Source organism: Triturus cristatus, chromosome 4_2, assembly GCF_964204655.1.
Source record: "Triturus cristatus chromosome 4_2, aTriCri1.1, whole genome shotgun sequence".
NCBI classification, from domain to species: Eukaryota; Metazoa; Chordata; class Amphibia; order Caudata; family Salamandridae; genus Triturus; species Triturus cristatus.
In genome coordinates this window covers 454,671,294-454,686,701 of record NC_140586.1, presented here as the reverse complement: position 1 = coordinate 454,686,701, position 15,408 = coordinate 454,671,294, and positions in this window count along the sequence as shown.

Sequence of the window (15,408 nt, the reverse complement as noted above, 5' to 3'; positions counted from 1 at the left end):
ATCTTTTTATTGCAAAACTTGCCCAATCAACTGAAGAATGGATCTATGCCTTGCCAACCTCCCAGCAAACGCTTCCAATATCCAGCAGGTAATGGAGTATCTTTAAAACCATGAACTTGATTGTTCGGGCAGTGGAGCAATGGCGGATGCAACGCAAAAAGGTATCCTGTCGGAATGGGATTCCTGCTTAGCTGCGAAAGATCTCCTGCAATGTGCGACCTTTGACAACATCGCAGATTACCTGCCAATTCCAATTGCCGCTCCAACATTCGAGGAACATTACTGTCCCTTCGAGGATATGAATTGGATCGCTTCGCTTTTCTCACACGATGGCAACAATCGCCTTTTGGAACATTACGCATCTCAAGCCACTGAAGAACTTCCGGACTGCAATCTCCAAGACTTGTAAGAAATTCACTTTATTCATGGGTTGATTTTTTCCAACTTTTTTGACTTTTTCCTATTAATTTTTTTAATACACTTCAATTTAACTATTTTCATATAATACCTTTCTAAGTATGCTTAGGCATTTGAACTCTGTTTTCATTATTGGCCCTTACCTCTCGACACTAACCAGGGATGGATGATGTGTGGTCTATGCAAATACGCTATTTACTTGCTAAATTAGCCTAAACCCGACATCCATTTTGAAACCATATCTATTCTTTTTACACAAGTCTCTCTGCCTGACTCTTATCCACGAAGACCTTTCACACAAATTAGCTCATCCTCAGCCTCTGCTCATGAACTGGCGATCAAGATCAAAAAACATGGCATTGTTTAGGAACTGCTTGGCACAGTGTGGTAATCATATGCTACCTTTATTTTCATTCTACAATTTACATTCATTCATGTCTAATAGGTATTGTTTGTGTCCCATGGAACTGTAACATGTAATGTGGAATTGACTGATGCAGAAGCTTAGCGTTGTATACAGCAAAAGTGGTTGTAGTTTGCTTCAGCTGGATGCCTTAGCTCTTGCACCAGTGGTTCCATTTATGGCACTTACATAAAGACACTGTTTATATAACTTGCAGACTCCATTGCTTTATCCCACACAGCCACTTTCTTAAACACACCTGATTTCACCATTTGTCTTCTGTGGCATTGCAACATTCTACATTATATATACAATTATACAATTATATATATTACATTATATTATACAATTATTTCTTTATTCCTGCTTGCTAAAACACTCCATTTGAGTCTTCAGACCGGTAGGGGTGAGTAGTTTGCTTCCCACTCCCGCTATAGTCTAAACCCATACTAACACCACTTGCACAGCTTTGCTACAGTGGCCAGTATGCTACAGCGCCCAGAGCACATCAGTTTACAGCAATCAGCTCATGGTTTCATCCCGAGTGTACCGGCACCTCTCCTCAGCACCATCTCACTCTGGTCAAAACAGCACTTTCACACCGTTAGGGGTGAATACTTCACTTCACACTCCCTGTTTAGCACGCCCTAACCACCCCACAGAGTTCACACCGCTATACTCTAAACCCATACTAACACCACTTGCACAGCTATGCTACAGCGGCCAGTATCCTACAGTGCCCAGAGCACATCAGTTTACAGCAATCAGCTCACGGTTTCATCCCCAAGTGTACCGGCACCTCACCTCAGCACCATCTCACTCTGGTCAAAACAGCACTTTCACACCGCTAGGGGTGAATACTTCACTTCACACTCCCTGTATAGCACACCCTAACCACCCCACAGAGCTCACACCGCTATACTCTAAACCCATACTAACACCACTTGCACAGCTATGCTACAGCGGCCAGTATCCTACAGCACCCAGAGCACATCACTTTACAGCAATCAGCTCACGGTTTCATCCCCGAGTGTACCGGCACCTCACCTCAGCACCATCTCACTCTGGGCAAAACAGCACATTCACACCGCTAGGGTTGAATACTTCACTTCACACTCCCTGTATAGCACACCCTAACCACCCCACAGAGCTCACACCGCTATACTCAAAACCCATACTAACACCACTTGCACAGCTATGCTACAGCGGCCAGTATCCTACAGCGCCCAGAGCACATCACTTTACAGCAATCAGCTCACGGTTTCATCCCCGAGTGTACCGGCACCTCACCTCAGCACCATCTCACTCTGGTCAAAACAGCACTTTCACACCGCTAGGGGTGAATACTTCACTTCACACTCCCTGTATAGCACACCCTAACCACCCCACAGAGCTCACACCTCTATACTCTAAACCAATACTAGCACCACTTGCACAGCTATGCTACCGCGACCAGTATCCTACAGCGCCCAGAGCACATCTCTTTACAGCAATCAGCTCACGGTTTCATCCCCGAGTGTACCGGCACCTCACCTCAGCACCATCTCGCTCTGGGCAAAACAGCACTTTCACACCGGTAGGGGTGAATACATCGCTTCACACTCCCTGTGTAGCACACCCTAACCACCCCACAGACCTAACAGCGCTGCTACCCTCCTCTTTCCTACTCTTTGTGCCCTTTTTTCCCCTTACTCGCTTCAACCGAATCACAAAATGGCTTCCAACACTTCCTAGTTGCAACCGCTTGCACAGCTCGCAGCCAATAAGCAGCAAGCTTGTGCTCATAACGCCTCAGCCAATCAGAAGGCAGAATTCCCAAATATCGAAATCTAAATTTCGATATTTCTCCAAAACTACTGAACAGATTTACATTAAATATACAAAAGCGTGCTTTCTAGACCAAGACCCTTCTCCCTGCCAAATTTGGGGTAATTCCGTTCACCCGTTCGACCTGTAGCCTTGTCTAAAGTTTCCTATGGAAATTAACATGGAGAAAAAACGTATTGGGAACCCCCATTTTTCTCAGCCCCCCCTTGATGAATCAACCCCGAACTTTCAGCATAGGAGCTGCTATGACCAAATAATTAGTTTGGAAAATTTCATGAAGATTCATCAAACGACGTCAAAGTTATAAGCAAAACAAACAAATTACTTCCTATGGAAATTTGGTCCTAACTATAACTACCTACTAGCGACCGCCAGTAGGTGAAATATGTATGTATATATATATATATATATATATATATATATATATATATATATATATATATATATATATATATCAACAAACTCGGGTCCTTCCGGGAACAGTCCCTAGTCAGGTGGAGCGTTTCGCCGGCGTACCCTAGCCGGTCACGATAATTGTCCAAAAACCAAAGAAACGCACTCTCAGAGGTCAGCTCTTTATTTCATCCAACAATCGTTACGCGTTTCGACACGAATGTGTCTTGCTCACACGATGTTTGAGACTTTACTTAGCGTGCATATATACAAACAATGTAAAAATAGAAGAAGCACTTGTGATTTCAATGTTTTCGTATAGTACATAACATGGCAGCCATGTTGGAACTGGAATTGTAATTGTATAAACATGTAAGTACTGGGTTACTGCAGTTCGTAATCTATTTTAAGCATTGTTACAGTACTGCCAAGTCATTCGTAAACAGAAAACCCAGTTATACATGACGCTGAATAAAATGAATTACAGTGGTCCGTGTTACAGCCTTAGATTGAAAGACCTGAAACTTTATGCGTTATCTAAAACAGGCAATTGCTGTAATGCGTAAAAGTTGCATATGTGAGACCAACACTTCATTTCAATCGGCCTAGTGCCTGTATCTCTACGCAATGATATATACGTGGTGAAGTTGATAAGTCACGCATGCTTATTGTTTCTATATCACCTTATTGAGTTAGCGTTACTGAAGTGTTGCATTGTGCTCATTTTCATCATTTAAAAGCTCACAGTGTGTAGTTAATAGGAACATTCTCCCTATTTATACTAATAAGTTCTCACTTATTCAGATGTTCCTTTGACTCTGGTTATCAGAAGATCTAGGGCTGATACACAAGAATGTATGTACATCACTGGACTAGTGCCCGTAAATCACAGTTGCCATGTAACAGAAATATTTATAAGCACCAAATGGTATAAATAATTCAAGAAACTGCTGCTCTATTCAACATGTCGCCACACAAGAGTTACACTTCCTAAAGTTCCAATGATAGTGCGATGATAATTTATGTAAAAAATTATCCAAACGTGAGAAAAAGTGAAAAAATTGAGACGAAATATCCAAAATAATCAAGAAGTGCAGTTCTTATCTTATTGGACGTGCAGTGGTGATCCTGATGAAGAAAAGGTTAGGGAACCCGTGCTGTGCCGTGGAAAGTGATGGGTCCCTTCCTTTCCTCCTAAACAATAAGAAAAGACCAGTTAAAATCAAAGACACCTCAAACATTGATCAATATTGCATTACTGACAAAGCATCTTTGTTTCTATAAAACAACATTCACGGAGAAAAAACTACATTTACGGAGAAAAAACTTGTATTATAAAGAGACACACTTTTAGTCATCATGTAAATTAATTGCCAGTTCCTCATCGAGGTTATGTCCCCCCGGAAATCTAGTTTCCAATTCCATTATCCATTTGGAATCTTTCTTCCTAAGGGATAATTCTCTGTTACCTCCCCTTTTGCCCACATTCACTTGTTCAATTGCAAAGTATTTAAGGAGGGAGTTGTTGGAATGGTGTTTTTCTTGGAAATGTCGTGCGATAGGGTAGTTATGGTCAATATTCGTAATCGCTCTGAGGTGTTCCTGAATACGTTTTTTAACCATGCAGGTGGTACTCCCCACATACCTCAGTTTGCATGGACATTCCAAAACATAGATCACAAAGCTGGTGTTACAAGTCAGAAACTGTGTTATGCTTTTATTGTGTCTGGATCCTGCAACTTCAACTTCTTTGACCATGTGGCTGGATTTACATGCTCTGCAGTGTCCACATGGGTAGAATCCTATGAGATTATGTAAGCTTCTACTGGGGGTTGCAGTAATGTCACCCTTTACCAACATGTCTCTCAGATTTTTCCCTTTTCTATATGTGACTAGGGGTCTGTCACTAATGTTGGCACCAATAATGGAATCAGATTTTAAGATATTCCAATTATCAGCCAAGATCTTATGGATCTGCTTGGATTCATGATTGAACGTCGTTATTACCCTAGTTTGTCCTTCATCGTTATCCTTTACAGTGTATTCTAGAGCCTTGGATCTGCTGATGTTCTTGATCTTATCTGTGGCCTTTTTTAAAACCCATTCTTGGTACCCACGTTCTTTGAATCTGGCAATCATGTTACTTTGTTCATCTGAAAAAGCTTTGTCTGTACTGCAGTTTCTACGTGCCCTCAATAGTTCTCCAAACGGAATGCTCCATTTCAGTGATTCCGGATGAGCACTGAGTGCATGTAGTAGGCTATTCCCGGAAGTTTCTTTCCGGTGTAAACTAGATACCATGCTGCCATTCTGTATCATGATGGTGATGTCTAGAAATTATATTCTGTTTTTGCACATAGTAGATGTTAACTGTATGTTGTATGTGTTGTTCAGTTTCTTGATGAAATCTCTAGACTCTTTCTCTTCTCCTTTCCATAGAATGAAAAGGTCATCAATATACCTCATCCATACTTTGACTTTGTTAAAGTCAAATTCAAGGTCTTTATCTTTCCGAAGTTCCTCCTCCCATTTCCCTAGGAAGAGGTTCGCAAAACTCGGTGCGAAGCACGTTCCCATTGCGGTGACTCGCACCTGTTTGTAAAGCTCACCATTGAATATGAATATGTTATTGGTGAGGCATATGCTCATCATGTCAGCTAGCATGTTGGTATGTTCGAGATACCAGATGTTTCTGGCCTTTAAAAAGTGTATACAGGATTCTATACCCTGGGTGTGATCAATGATGGTATATAGTAAATTCACATCCAGGGTAATCAGTACATATTCTTGTGGGACAAACAAATGTACTTAAAAGAAGCTCTGAAACAACTGAATGATGCTAACTTTTATTGTATATGTACAACTAATGTGTACAATATGAGTATAACCACTACATGGGAAAGACTATCCAATTGGCAAGCAGAAGGGCTCATTACTTGGCAAGAATACTGTTTTCTCAAAAGAGATTATCCGAAACTACCCATCTTATATTTACTACCAAAAATACATAAGAACTCTGAAACACCACCGGGGAGACCCATAGTTTCATCATTGGGGAACGTCAATGAGAATATCTCTAAATATGTTGACATCTTTTTGAGAGAATATGTTGTCCAATTACCATCATACATTAGGGATACAAAAGATATCCTTAACAAAATTACAGACATCACATGGGATGATGAATATGTACTGAAATGGGAGGAGGAACTTCGGAAAGATAAAGACCTTGAATTTGACTTTAACAAAGTCAAAGTATGGATGAGGTATATTGATGACCTTTTCATTCTAGACAAAGCTTTTTCAGATGAACAAAGTAGGGTAATAACGACGTTCAATCATGAATCCAAGCAGATCCATAAGATCTTGGCTGATAATTGGAATATCTTAAAATCTGATTCCATTATTGGTGCCAACATTAGTGACAGACCCCTAGTCACATATAGAAAAGGGAAAAATCTGAGAGACATGTTGGTAAAGGGTGACATTACTGCAACCCCCAGTACAAGCTTACATAATCTCAAAGGATTCTACCCATGTGGACACTGCAGAGCATGTAAATCCAGCCACAGGGTCAAAGAATTTGAAGTTGCAGGATCCAGACACAATAAAAGCATAACACAGTTTCTGACTTGTAACACCAGCTTTGTGATCTATGTTTTGGAATGTCCATGCAAACTGAGGTATGTGGGGAGTACCACCTGCATGGTTAAAAAACGTATTCAGTAACACCTCAGAGCGATTACGAATATTGACCATAACTACCCTATCGCACGACATTTCCAAGAAAAACACCATTCCAACAACTCCCTCCTTAAATACTTTGCAATTGAACAAGTGAATGTGGGCAAAAGGGGAGGTAACAGAGAATTATCCCTTAGGAAGAAAGAATCCAAATGGATAATGGAATTGGAAACTAGATTTCCGGGGGGACATAACCTCGATGAGGAACTGGCAATTAATTTACATGATGACTAAAAGCGTGTCTCTTTATAATACAAGTTTTTTCTCCGTAAATGTAGTTTTTTCTCCGTGAATGTTGTTTTATAGAAACAAAGATGCTTTGTCAGTAATGCAATATTGATCAATGTTTGAGGTGTCTTTGATTTTAACTGGTCTTTTCTTATTGTTTAGGAGGAAAGGAAGGGACCCATTACTTTCCACGGCACAGCACGGGTTCCCTAACCTTTTCTTCATCAGGATCACCACTGCACGTCCAATAAGATAAGAACTGCCCTTCTTGATTATGTCGGATATTTTGTCTCAATTTTTTCACTTTTTCTCACTTTTGGATAATTTTTTACATAAATTATCATCGCACTATCATTGGAACTTTGGGAAGTGTAACTCTTGTGTGGCGACATGTTGAATAGAGCAGCACTTTCTTGAATTATTTATACCATTTGGTGCTTATAAATATTTCTGTTACATGGCAACTGTGATTTACGGGCACTAGTCCAGTGATGTACATACATTCTTGTGTATCAGCCCTAGATCTTCTGATAACCAGAGTCAAAGGAACATCTGAATAAGTGAGAACTTATTAGTATAAATAGGGAGACTGTTCCTATTAACTACACACTGTGAGCTTTTAAATGATGAAAATGAGCAGAATGCAACACTTTAGTAACGCTAACTCAATAAGGTGATATAGAAACAATAAGCATGCGTGACTTATCAACTTCACCACGTATATATCATTGCGTAGAGATACAGGCACTAGGCCGATTGAAATGAGGTGTTGGTCTCACATATGCAACTTTTACGCATTACAGCAATTGTCTGTTTTAAATAACGCATAAAGTTTCAGGTCTTTCAATCTAAGGCTGTAACACGGACCACTGCAATTCATTTTATTCAGCGTCATGTATAACTGGGTTTTCTGTTTACAAATGACTTGGCAGTACTGTAACAATGCTTAAAATAAATTACGAACTGCAGTAACCCAGTACTTACATGTTTATACAATTACAATTCCAGTTCCAACATGGCTGCCATGTTATGTACTATACGAAAACATTGAAATCACAAGTGCTTCTTCTATTTTTACATTGTTTGTATATATGCACGCTAAGTAAAGTTTCAAACATCGTGTGAGCAAGACACATTCGTGTCGAAACGCGTAACGATTGTTGGATGAAATAAAGAGCTGATCTCTGAGAGTGCGTTACTTTGGTTTTTGGACATATATATATATATATTCACTGAAAAAACGATAGGTTTCACACACGTTATAGTTAGGATTTAGCATTTAAAAAACCTTGCAAATTCAGTGAAAAAACTATAGGTTTCACACACGTTATAGTTAGCGGACATTTTACTCATAAAAAACCATTGAAATTCCCCCGTTATAGTTAGTTAAGCTAACTATAACTCGCGCACCCGCAATACACTGCTGATGACGTAACATATTACATCACTCATGACATGGTCAGTGACATCACTCATGACATCACTGATGACATCTCAAATGACATCACTGATGACATCATCCTTGTGACAAAGTGGTAGACCTCCTCTCACCCTAATATAACCTTTGATACAAACATTCAAAAATAGAGACTGACATTTTTTAAAAAATGGACATACCAATACCAATTACAACAACCTCTTCAATAATTCTAAGATCCACACACACATCCACTCATTCACCAACAGTCCTATACAGTCACTCATACGTGTACTCACACATCATATGTACTCATACATCTATACATCCTGTAACACAATGCCTCTCATCCATAGAGTTACTCACACACATAGTCACTCATGCTAATAAAGAATCAAACATACATTAATTTGTATATACAGTTATACACACACCACCACACTTACTTCTACGGAAACTTACACATACTTACTCTTTTAAATAATCACTTATAAAAACACATACTTATTCATACAGGAACTATTTCAATCTGTCACTCTCACACATATACACACCTATATACACCAATAAACAAATATACTTCTTTAAAACATATTTATAAACTCATAAAGACACAATTGAGACAGTCATTCACTCACTAACACACCCATACACACACTCATCCACCCATACAGACATGCACACATGCTGTCTTCAAAACATACAACCAGAGAGTCAATCATTCATGCACCTATGCACTACGTAGTACCCCCCACCAAACAATGCAGACACTTACACTGATACTCAAAAAACAACCTAATATCCAAAATAAACACCCATGTAGCTACTCACCAACCCATGCAGACACTTATACACAAAGTGAGAAACTGATACAGATAATTACATATTTAAAGATTACTCAGTAAGCCATGTATTCACTAAGATACACTTAATCAGTCAGTTACACAATCAATTTTTCAAAAACAAATCATCCTTTTAGACATTTATATACCCATTTATTCTTCCATCGACATTGAGATATACATATATAAAACATATTTAATTTTTATAAAAACACACATTCACTGGCTGATGTCATCAGTGATGTCATTTGAGATGTCATCAGTGATGTCATGAGTGATGTCACTGACCATGTCATGAGTGATGTAATATGTTACGTCATCAGCAGTGGATTGCGGGTGCGCGAGTTATAGTTAGCTTAACTAACTATAACGGGGGAATTTCAATGGTTTTTTATGAGTAACATGTCCGCTAACTATAACGTGTGTGAAACCTATGGTTTTTTCACTGAATTTGCAAGGTTTTTTAAATGCTAAATCCTAACTATAACGTGTGTGAAACCTATGGTTTTTTCAGTGAATTTGCAAGGTTTTTTAAATGCTAATTCCTAACTATAACATGTGTGAAACCTCTGGTTTTTTCAGTGAATTTGCAAGGTTTTTTAAATGCTAATTTCTAACTATAACGTGTGTGAAACCCATGGTTTTTTCAGTGAATTTGTATGGTTTTTTAAATGCTAATTCTTACCTATAACATATGTGATTCCCATAGTTTTTTTCTTGATTTTGTATGATTATTTTCATTATTAATTCTTATATTATATGTTTTTTTTTTTTTAAAAAACAGTAATTTTATTTTTTTTAAACTTTTTATTCTCTTAAAACTCTATGTTTTTTTATAAAAAAAATCTGCAATATATCAATTTTTCTCTTTTTTTTTTTTTTACCAAACAGGTAAGATATATTAGTATACCATAGAAAATCTTTTTTTTTTTTTTTTGTTTTTTCAGTGCGCGTACGGTAAGCGTACGGTAAGCGTACGGTTTACGTAATGTTCGTAATTTATCTACTCTTTTTGCGTATAGTTACGCAATTTGCGTAGCCGTGCATACTGCGTGCGGGGCGCGTAAGCGTGTACGCTACACGCGCACGTTACGCGGAAGTGTTGTGGAGTGACTGTTATGCGCATGCGCGCGAGCGCGTGTCTTTTTTACGCGCATGCGTACTTTTACCGTAAGCGCACCATAAGCGCACCGTAAGCGTAACGTAAGCGTAACGTACGCGCACGGTGGGTCATGTGATCATGAAACACAACTTTTGATTGGTTGAAAATACTTTCAGTTCTAGAACTCTCCTACACCACACCCATTCCCCTCATTTCTGCTTGTGATCCCTTAGGAGAAAGAGCTGACTTGTCTTTGTGATACGATGGCAGACCAGCACTCTTCTACTGAGAGTGAGGCTAGCAGCACCACCATCAGGCAGAGAAGGAGGAAACAGAAAAGCTCTTTTATATGGGAGTATTTCAGTTTTCCAGAGGGTGAGAAAAAAGTCAATGCTGCCTTGGTGACTTGCAAGCTGTGCCAGCGTGTACTTTCGCGAGGTAATCCCAACAAGAAGTATTCCTTCGGGAATCACACTATGTTGAGACACCTTCACGATGTACACCCTAAGACACATGCTAGACATACTAGAGGCAACCCTTCAGTAAGTCAACCAAGCACATCCACAGCAGCTCAGCCGAGTTCTTCTTCAGAAACTCAGCAGAGCCCTTCATCTGTGGGGGCAGATTCACCTTTTTCTGATCCTGTGGAAACGAACCCTCGGTTTGCGAGGGTTACTATGCGGTGTTCATTTTGCCATGGTCTAATTGTTCATAGGGAGACCAGTCTTCCCCTCATTAACAACAAAATAGACCAGCACATATGTCCTACCAGCTAATGTTCCCATTCTTCCTTTCCTCTGTCCCTCTGTCTTTTAAGAGCCAACCTTACCTCTCAACTTTTTTTTTTTTTTCTTGAAAACTTTTTTTTTTTTTTTTTTACCGTACGCGTACGGTAAGCGTATTTTTTTTTTTTTTTTTTTTAAACACTAAAAATCAATTACCACATCTCAAGATCCTTGAGGAATTAATAACTAAATACTAAAAATCTTTTTGAGATAAAGTGGAAGAAAGGGACCATCTAATTTCTGACTTACCTGACCCACCCAACAATTTAATTTTTAATTAAAATGTAATTCAAATTACTTGAAAAAATGGTTGGTTTTTTTTGAAAATTTTCTTTCACAATCTGAAAAAAAAGAAAAAAGTATTAATATTTAATAAATCAATATATAACACAGTTCACGTATTTACATATTTTCCCCCAAAATTTTTTTGCCTTTTTTTTGCTGTTTTCAGAATATATTGCATTTCACTATAAATTGTGAAAGCAATTGCATTCATCATTTAACAGCGGGCAAAAAAAAAATAACAATCTCAAAGATTGTTTTAAAAAAGCCCACAATCTCTTTTAACTTAAACATAACATTATAGAAATGCATAATATTCTAAAAAAATATCATCTAATAACAATAATTATTTCTTTAAAATACCGTCTGACAATTTTGTTTCAGAAGTATAATCACAAAAATATTATATCTCAAATAACTCCACAATACATCTGGTTCCATTTCCTTTAGGCCAAATAGTAATTTTAAAATTCTTTTTTGTTTAAATTTCCAATGGTAATCCAATAAAATTCCAAAATTTAAATTGTACAGATCTTACTGATTCTCTCTAACATTTTGGTTTCCGAAAGATTAATTAATAATTAAATAAGTCCACAATACAATTGTTTACCTTTCCTTATGGCCAAATAATAATTTTAAAAATCTTTTTTGAAAAAATTTCCGATGGCAATCCAATAACATTCCAAAATTTAAATTGTGCAGATGTTACCGATTTTCTCTAAATTTTTGGTTTTCGAAAGTTTCATTAAAAATTAAAAAAGTCCACATTACAATTGGTTACCTTTCCATTAGGCCAAATGAAAAATCTTTTTTTTTGAAAATTCCAATGGTAATCCAAAAAAATGGTAAAATTGTTTTGTACAGATCTTGCCAAGTCTCTCAAAAATTTTGGTTTCAGGAAGATTAGATAGGAATTTGCTAAATCAAAAGGCAAACGTTGCTTGAAAATCAATTTTGAATCATTACACAGTGTCCAGCCTTTTTCACATTTAAGATAAACTGTGTAATGTCCAGAAGTAACAGTAGGTCCTTCATGGAAAATTATTGCAACTGTTACAAAAGTTTTTCCTGAAATTGATAATTGCTGTCCTGTAAACTTCTTTATTAAAGTATCCAATTTTGAACCATCAGCTTTACATCGTTGCATCATTAAAATTACATACTGTCTGTATTCCTTTAAAATTAACGTTGAAAACATTTCAGATTTACACTCACCGCATTCCATGCTATGATTAGCATCTTTAACTAATTTAGCAAAAGTGACTGTTTTACTTTCTGGCAATGTTAAATAAATAAACCTTTCAGAATCAACATTAGAGCCACATGTATTGTAACAGTTTTCACAACTATGTTCCCATTTATAAGAGACACCAAACATATTTTCAATGGGAACCCCTTCTTCTTCCAGTACCTGAAGAAAAAACATCAAGAATTCCTGTGCGTCTTGCTGTACATTTTGAGAAAACTGTGTTCGTCCTGAACATACATCTAAAAGTTTTCTAATTTCAGTAGCACTTTCTATTTGAGTTTTATCATTACTCAGCTTTTGAAAAAGGAGACTCAACTCAGAACAGAATCTTTTTCTCTGATTTACTATTATCTGCTCTTGCAAACTTTCCAGATAAAATGCAACATTCAGCACTACATTAGCGTAGCAGTTGACACCAGAGCTATTTTCAAAATGACATCCTACAACCTCTTCTTCATTTTCCTTTTTCTTTTTGCTTGCAATTACATCACTCCTCTTTTTTTTCCTCCTCTCTACATCCTCATTACAGATATTCTCATTTCTCCTTTTACGAGAAACTACACGTTTCTCTAACACAGGATACTGACCTAAATGAGGAGCATAGGTTCTTCTTTTTTTTGATAAACAAGTTTTATTGTTTTAAACAACACAATAACAGAAACAGTCTGGTATTCCGAATCAGTACTACATAGCAATACATTAGGAAGCACCCCCCGCTCCCCCCCGCCCCCAGAATCCCCCCCCCAGCCCCCGAACCGCCCCATTAAGGTATGTTGCCTAGCCATTTCCCCCAAACCTTTCGGTATTTCTTGGGGCATCCTCGTGCCCGATAGAGAGTCCGCTCCTGCGCCGCGCACCAGTCCACCCCAGCGCCCCACTTGGCCACACCTGGCGGCAGCGGCTGCTTCCATGCCGCAGCAATGTCACGCTTGGCCACCATCAAGGCCGTCATGAGAAACAGCTGCTCTGAGCGCGTGCCATCTAAGCCATCTGTGATGCCCAGCAGCGAGTGTCGCGGATCATGCGGCACCTCCCACCCCAGGACCTCCGTAAGTTCGGTCTCAATGCCTCTCCAGAACCCCTCCAGGGCCGGGCAGGACCACACCATATGCAGGAAGTCTGCCGGGTCGGAACCACATCGGGGGCAGGCCGCATCCCCGGAGAGGCCCGCACGGTGAAGGCGAGCCGGTGTGAGGTATGCCGCGTGGAGATAATAGATTTGGATGAGTCGCAGCTTAGCGGAGGCCGTCACCAAGCGGGGGGCCATAAGGGCGTCCCGCCAGTCGGCCTCGTCCAGGGGACCCACCCATCCCTCCCAGCGTTCTTTAAGACCCGCAAGGGATGTAGGGGTGCAGTTAATGAGGGAGCGGTAGATCCTGGAAATGACCCCCCTCCCCAGGTTGCCCAGCAGGACCTGAGCCTCCGGAGGGCTGTGGTCTGGCAGCCGGACGTCCAGTGGTGTGTAGGTGCGTATGGCGTGGCGCAGCTGGAGGTACCGGTAAAATTGAGAGGAGTGAAGGGAAAAACGCGCTTGCAGCTCTGAAAAGGAACACATCCGCCCTCCCCGCCAGACGTCCCCCAGCTGGGAAATGCCGATAAGATCCCATGATTTGAAGCCTTCCAGCTTTGTGACCTCCCGCAACCACGTCCCGTGCCACAGGGGAGTGACCCGGGTCAACCGTCCCGTCCATCGGGTGAGGCGGAGCGCCGCTCTCCAGGACAGGAACACAGCCCTGGTGATGTCCGGGCAAGAAGCAGGAATGGGGGCGCCCTACAGGCGGTCTTGGATGTCGGAGAAGCCCAAGCCGTTAAGTTCCACCCTGTAGGCCGGGTCGGACCAACCCCCTCCAAACCAGTCGTGAATGACCAGGAGGCGGGTTGCCATGTAGTAGAGGTAGAGATCAGACATGCCCAGGCCCCCGTCAAAGGTGGGAATGCGGCACGTCGACAGAGCCAGCCGTCGCCTCCCCTCGCCCCAGAGAAATCTCGTCGCCATCCCGTCGAGCTCGCGGAACCACGGGCACGGAAAGGAGAGGGGGGTGTTTTGCAAAACATACAGAAACCGGGGAAGGATCATCATTTTGTAGAGGGCGACCCTTCCCAGCGGGTTGAGGGGCAGCTGCTGCCACCGCGCCAGATCGACCTTGGCTCTCTTGACCAGGGGGGAGACATTGAGCGCCCAACTTAGCTCCGGGAGGAGGGAGACCCAGATGCCCAGGTACTGAAATGATAAGCGACGCAGAGGGATGGTCTCCTGCCAGTCAAAGCAGTCCCTGGAGGGGTGCAACGGTACCAGGACCGACTTCCGTGGGTTGAGGGAGAGACCCGACGCCCGGCCGAAGCGGCTCAGAATGGATAGTGCGCGCGGTCCGGAGCGCGCTGGGTCCCCCAGGTAGAGTAGGACATCGTCCGCATAGAGGGCGATTTTGTCGGCTTCCAGGCCGGGCCATTCCCACCCCCGAAGGAGGGGGTCAGATCTAATCAGGGCGGCCAGAGGTTCCATCGCCAGAGCGAAGAGAAGGGGCGACAATGGGCAACCCTGCCTCGTCCCCCGGCCGATCCGGAAGGGCCTTGACAACGCACCATTAACCAGCACTCTGGCACGGGGCCGGGCATAGAGGACTCGCACCATCCCCACGAACCGGGAGCCAAAGCCCATGCGGGACAGGACGTCGAAGAGGTAGGCCCACCCCACCGAATCGAAAGCCTTTTCGAAGTC